Below are 7,187 nucleotides of genomic sequence, written 5' to 3'. Positions count from 1 at the left end.
ATTTACAGATGTTACAATGAGTCATTTTGGTGATTGTTGTGTCACTGTTTATAATTAGTTTATGTCAAACTGCTGGCCCATGGGCCAGACATGTCACGAGGAAACTGCGCCCACCCCATTGCCGGCAATGGGGGGAAACCTCTGATACATCATGTGACGTCACATGACATTGCGAGTTTGACATGTCTGCTTTATGTGATCTTCTTGCATGAGCTGAATATATGATCTATTGTTTCTTCTGCCCCTTTGCACAATCTGCACTTTGAATCATTTGATGATTTTTTAAAAATTCTGGCCTTAATTGTATTAGTTCAAATAGCTTGTTCTTGAGCAGCCAAAATTATTATTGTTATTTAGGTTTGTTCCAAAGCAATCAATATTGATGATGATGAGACATTGTAATTGACAGATAGAAATGTTGTCGAAGCTCATATTTTCTAAGTTCCATCCAAGAGTTTTGGGTATAACACCCAGTATGTCAATAACCACTGAGACCACCACCATGACCAGTTTGTACCATAATCTTTCAATTTAGATTTTCAGATCTTGATACTTCATGATCTCATGATCTTCTCCAGTTCTTTGTCTTCTATTCTACTATCACCTGTACTATACTTTCTTCTTTTCAACCAAAAAAATTTGGATATATAGCCTCGGAACTGTGCAGCAGGATATTCCACACCAAAAACAAACATTTGTGAAGGAATGTGGAAGTTGGAGTTCTTAATTCCAAATTCTTAATTCCAAAACTTTCTTGTGTAGAATCACCAGAAAGAAAAATGCTTCTACTCTAAATGGGAACAAACGTAGGAGTCCCTGCTCAGGCTTGTTAAATTCCCACTTGCAACTTGGTCAGGATGCTCACTAGAGTAGTTCTGCCTTATACTGGAATTATAAGCAAAAGGAGGGTAAATGAGAGAGACTAGTGCAAGGGGGAAGGGAGGAGACTCCAGCATTTGTGGGAGGATAATTAGCACAGTGGGTTTTCTTATAATTGGGATCATTTGTTCTCCCAGTTTTTCTCCCACAAACTGATTTCATGCCAGAGAGAAGCTGTGTGACTCACACCTTGCCATGCCAATTAGCTGATAAACATCAAATGTAAACAAAGATGGTTTAATTAAGACTAGTCACCAAACCTCTCCATGCAGCTTGTCAAAAACAGCACTAACATCTTTGCATCCATCTTTGGTCTACTACTGGTAAGGACCTGAAATGAGTGGTTTCTGCATCTGATCAATCGCTTTATTTTCCCAGAGTAGTAAAATTCAAGTAATAGAGAAAAATGGAAGAATACAATGCAGGCAGATTAAGTGATAATGTTCCCTAATTTGAAATAAATGTAAAAAACAGCTTCATGATGTAATTCAGTGTTTCTCAACCTTGACAATTTTAAGGCATGTGGACTTAAAATTGAAGTCCACATGCCTTAAAATGGTCAAGGTTGAGAAACACTGGTGTAATTTGACTTTGCAGCTTAGTAAACTTGGAAATAGGTATCAGATACACTTCCAGCGGCAGAAATATTTCTAGCATTATATTTATGATGAGATAGAGGCTGAGAACATCTTCGTGATGATTTGGAAGACTTCAAAAGCAGGCTGTAATCTTGAAAGATATTAACCTAGGCTTGAGTTTTTTGAATAAGATAATTGCAGTCTGTAAGAGCTTCCATGGGTCCTGCCACAGGTATGTTTCAGCATACCTCAAAAGATGGCAAATTTAAACTATGATAGGAGTGGATGCCTAGATTCAAATGTTATTGTCTCTTGTGTAAGTTCTTCTTTTTCTCATGATTCTAATCAGCTCTCATGGAAAATCTTTTCCATTTGTTCTTCTAAGGTAGAGATCCCCAACCTTTTGGGCATCAGGAACCGGTTACGTGGAGAGAGGTTCCCCCCCCCCCTCAGACTGGAGGGGGTGTGGTTTTGTGTGCTGCTTGCATCCTGTGGATGGGGTTTTCCTTGTTTGTGGGGAGAGGTTGCTGGCATGCCACAGCCTGGTACTGGTCCATGGACTGGGGGTTGGGGACCCCTGTTCTAAGGAGTAGACTCTTAATAAGTAAGGCTTTCTATATATAATCTCTGGTATATAATAATGCCAGTTGGAAGAATCTCTGGTTTATAATAATGCCAGAGAGACTAAGAAGACTTTATGAATAACTGTCTGCAAGAGAGTGTGAATCTGTTGGTTATTCCAAAGAGATGATAGAGAAAGATATGCTTGTTTTGGGGGGCATGGGGGGGGGTTCTTCCATCACTCCTGACCTGCCTGCAGTGTCTCATTCTAGGACAAGATAGTAGGCTATTATCATAACATGTCATTTCCTGGAATTTCTGGAACTGATAAATGAGGAAGGAAGGAAGGAAGGAAGGAAGGAAGGAAGGAAGGAAGGAAGGAAGGAAGGAAGGAAGGAAGGAAGGAAGGAAGGAAGGAAGGAAGGGAGGAAGGGGGGAGGGAGGGAGGGAGGGAGGGAGGGAGGGAGGGAGGGAGGAAGGAAGGAAGGAAGGAAGGAAGGAAGGAAAGAAGGAAAGAAGGAAGGAAGGAAGGAAGGAAATATGTATAGTATGGAACTTGTTTTTAGGAAGAAGAATCAGTTCCTATTCATTCAATATATAAAAGGGTAATAAGCTAAATTATTAATCATTCACATATTTTAACTTTGCAAGCCATCCAGAGTCACCTTGTAGCAAACTGGGCAGCAAATACATTTAATAAATAAATAAAATAAATATTTTCCTTTATGTTAATCAAAGGCAGGGGTTCCTCATACTTCTAACATTCTTTTCCACGTTTTCTTGGACCAGACAGGCCTACCCAAACATGGAAGCTAGCAAAAAAGGAAGCTCAGATTGAAAAAAAATATACTAAGAAGAAGAGAGGTTTTCTTATTAATCTGTATCCACTAGTTCACAGTGTTTTGCGGAATTGATCTTTGTATCATATACATATCTTTTTTCCACTTCTAATTATGATGATCCAAAGCATCAAGTCATTCAGAATACAATTTCCTTTGTTACTTGAATCCACAAAACTATTACTGAGATGATGCCATATTTGTATGAAGTTTAAAAGATCATGTAAGTTTATTTTGTTTTCTTTCAAAGCCTGGTTAAAGAAGAATAAATATTTATTGCCTATATTGGATAGCACCCAAAAGAATTTGTTTTAATTGGCAGGAGTTTAGATGATAGCTTAATCACAAGTGCTAGAACCTGTACAAATATCATCTGACTCTTTCTATAAGTAAATGTAAGATTTTCCAGGAACTGTTTATGCTAAGCTTAATCAAACAATATCATTCTTATAGTTAGCTAATGTATGTGGCTCAGGCTCCATTTGTAGCTCTAGTTTTTCAGTGAGTTTATTTCCTAGTTGCAATGAATTTTCATGCCTTGTTGGTGAAAATTTATATTTGATAACTGTAATCTGATTTTTGAAGGCAAGGCAAACCTTGTAGTGTGTTTGCGTATGTGTATACATAGTCATATAAATTGCTTCCCTCAGCAATTTCATATCAGTATTACATAATATGGGAGAGAGAACTGAGTCATGGTACATCACAAGTGGGAGGCCATAGGCCAGACCTGTCTTCCCCATTATCACTGACTAAACCCTATTGCTAAGGAATAGAATAGAATAGAATAGAATAGAATAGAATAGAATAGAATAGAATAGAATAGAATAGAATAGAATAGAATAGAATAGAATAGAATAGAATAGAGCTGGAAGGGACCATGGAGGTCTTCTAGTCCAGCAGGAGAAACTATACCATCTGAGTGACTGTCCAGTCTCTTCTGGAGTACCCACAATTTCTGAAGGCAAGCTGTTCCACTGGTTAATTCCACTATTAAGAAGTTTCTCCTTAATTCCAGATTGCTTCTGTCTTTGGTCAGTTTCCAACCATTGTTTCTTGTCCTGCCCTCTGGTGCTTTGGAGAATAATTTGTAGAACAGTGCCTCCATTCCCCAAAGCTGCAGATGCTCAAGAATAATGTTCTGGTTGATGGTATCAAATGATACTTGAAACGTTCAAAATGACTAGAGGGAAGCACTAGCCCCATCCAAATAATGACAAAGCACATCCACAAGAGCAATCAATGCTCCCACTAACCCATGCCCAGATATGAATTCTGGCCAAAAAGAATCCCATCAATCCACTTCCTCCAGGGTACTCTGCAACTGCCTTCTTGCTGCTCCCTCAACCACCACCCCAATGGACAAACTTGGCAACTGGGCAGTAATTGTCCAATAGGACTGGGCCCAATGAAGCCCCTCAAGGAGGTGACAGTCATAGCCTTCTTGAAGGCTTTAAGTAAGGCACCACCCAAGCCTCCCCAACTGACCCCATCCATAAGACTCAAGACTATGTCACAAGGAGCAACTTTATCAGCAAAATGTTGTGCAAGCAATTTACAAAAGCGAAGCAGGAAAACTACTTGCTCACTCCTAATCCCAAAACAGAAGCCATGATTCTAAATAAAGGCTCTGTCCAATATCCCACTAATACCATAAAGGTAAAGAAGTAAGGGGACTTCACTTTCTTACCACTTGGGCTTATATTCATGCTCAGTCAGATTCACTTTTTGCTTTTGTCCATCTATTTTACTGCTTCATCTCTTGGAGCTCTTCAGTAAACCAGGGAGTCAACCAAGATGAGGTGAGAGATCATTTAGAAACAATCACATAAAGACCCAGGATCACATAAAATTTCCAGCAGTTTTATCAGGCATTCATGGAACTTGCTATAGGTTCATTAGGAAATCCTCCAACTTTTTGCCGGAATCAATCTGAATCCATGACTCACCTAGGGAAGATCACCCTAATACTTGGGAGGAGATGGGACCTTTTCAAAAAATGACTTAGGCTAGAATAGTGAGCAGAAACAAATAAAATGAGCATTAACAGGAAGAAAGGTGAAGTTGTGTATTTAGGTAAGAAAAATAAAAGAAATATATATATATATATATATATATATATATATATATATATATATGTAGGTCTTTGGTTGTTCGGGTTTTCTCCCACGTAAAATTGGAAGTTTCTCCCACTAAGACCTACATACAAATACCCGCGAAAACCTCAGAAAACATATATATATATATATAGGATGGGTAAAATCTGGCTCAAGAGCAACACATTCCTAAAGGACTTGGGTATACTAGTGGATCATAATCTCAGAACGTCCCAATAGTGTAGTGCAGCTGAAAACAAGGAGAACATCTTCAGGACCATCAAGAGTTCAGATTGTGGGAAGTAATTATTCAACTCTACTCTGCTTGGTCAGGCCTCACAACCCAGGTTTAAAAAGACATTGATAAACTAGAACAAGTCCAGACACTGGCTATCAAGATAATGAAAGTCCTATGAGGAACACTTAAAAAAATCTAAGTATGTTTAATTTAGAGAAGAGAAGATTGAGAGAGGACATGATAGTGGTCCTCAAATATCTGAAGGGCTGTCACATTGTAGACTTGTTTTCACTCAGTCTACATGGTAAAACCAGAAATAATGGGGTAACATTTCAAGAATGTAGAGCTACAGATTAGAATTTAAGAGTAACTTGTAAGAGCTGTCAATCAGTGGAGCAAATTACTGTATATAGTGGTTTTTTCCCCTTCCCTGTAAGTTTTCAAATGGAGGCTATCAAGGATGGTCACCTCTAGGCAAGATGGGCAGCATACAAATCTAACTAACACACAAATAAATGGTGCCAGGAATCCTGCAGTGTGCAGAGACTTGGCCTCTTAGATCCGTTCCAACTCAGTGATCCCATTCTTTGTTTGTTCCACTGACAGTCAATCTTGTCTGCACCAGGAAATAATATGACCACAGCATAACTTGCCCTCCATATTACAGCTTGGAGACAAATATAGATCCAAAGTTTGACCTGTCCATATTAGTTAGGTCTGAAATTACCTGGAACAAGTCCATGATCTTCATGAAGGTCCTGAAATTTTTAGGGCACTGAGATTAAAGCCACCCAATGCCAGGATTCCAACATCAGCCCAGATAAGGATCCCTTTGGCAAAGAGTTCAGCCTGAACTTGAATAATCTTTACAGTTTGTCTCTGTAGTTCAAGTTAGCCAACAAGCACTCATACACTGGAATCTGAGACAAAATGTTTTATGGATGAATAATACCTCAACAGAATCTCTGTTGAGATTTTGAAACTCAGAAGGGCAGTTTCTGAGATGATATTTCTTTTCTTACCCAACCAGATTTTGATAATACTTATTAGGTGTATCTCCTCTATTATTAATCATGGATGAACAAGTTTTGTTCATCTATCTCAGTGGTTCTCAACCTTTTTAATGCCGCGACCCCCACCCGGTCGTAAGTCAAGGACTACTCAACCGGTCATAAGTCGAGGACTACTCAACTGGTGCAGCACCATTTGCAGAATGGGACTTTTGGCGGGTTCAGCAGGGCAGAGACAGCCTGGACAATTCCTACTGGCTTTTGAAAGCCAATAGAATTAGACTCTATTCAAGAGAGTCTATTCTATTGGCTTTCAAAAGCCAATAGAATAAAAGGGAGCAGCATTGCTAAGGAAAAGGGGGGAAAATGGCAGACTGTGTTGTTTGGTGTGACCCCCGTGAAATGGTTGTTTGACCCCAAATGGGGTCCCGACCCACAGGTTGAGAACCACTGATCTATCTAGTATTTAGCATTAACAGCTAAAGGAGGTCAGGGTCATCAGCAATCTGGCCACAGGATCTAGATTTGGAATCACAGAGAGAAGTAGGAAATAGCATAAAAACTGTTGGTTTATCCTTCTCAAAAAGAAGGAGGAGAAAGAGGAGGAAGAGGGGGGAGGAGGAGGAGGAGAGGGGAGGGGGAGGACGAAGAGAAGGAGAAATTGAATTTCTAATCCAACAGATTCAAATATCCTTCCCTCCTTTTGTTCAATAAATAACAGATTTTATTCCTAATGTACATTCAAAACAATTGGACATTATTTTAGCATCTGACTTTCATTTATAAATGTTTTCAGGTAGCTGTTCTAATGACAATGTCACTTATAACACCTTTATTTATTTGCTTTGAGGGCAGCAATGGATATCCTTAGCTTTATGCCGATAGTTTATCTTAATCTCTGTTTGTGTGGCAATTATGCATTTTGAAATCTGAGATGAGTTTTTTGTCACTAACTAGATAACAATCTGAGCCGGTCGATTTGAATC

General features: G+C 39.1%; 1 long non-coding RNA gene across 1 annotated transcript in view; it reads left to right on the top strand.

Annotated features, from left to right (window-relative positions):
• Positions 1-802: 802 nt before the first annotated feature.
• Positions 803-7,187, top strand: part of LOC120313739 — a 13,515-nt gene continuing 7,130 nt past the window's right edge. The window contains exon 1 of the long non-coding RNA XR_005558243.1: positions 803-1,202. This is a non-coding gene — a long non-coding RNA (uncharacterized LOC120313739). The remainder of the gene's footprint in view (positions 1,203-7,187) is intronic.

This window comes from Crotalus tigris, unplaced genomic scaffold (assembly GCF_016545835.1).
Source record: "Crotalus tigris isolate CLP2741 ecotype Arizona unplaced genomic scaffold, ASM1654583v1 scf7180000018777.2418813, whole genome shotgun sequence".
In the NCBI taxonomy this organism is placed as follows: Eukaryota; Metazoa; Chordata; class Lepidosauria; order Squamata; family Viperidae; genus Crotalus; species Crotalus tigris.
Note: the sequence above shows the minus strand (reverse complement) of the source record. Positions and strands in the feature narration are given on the sequence as shown.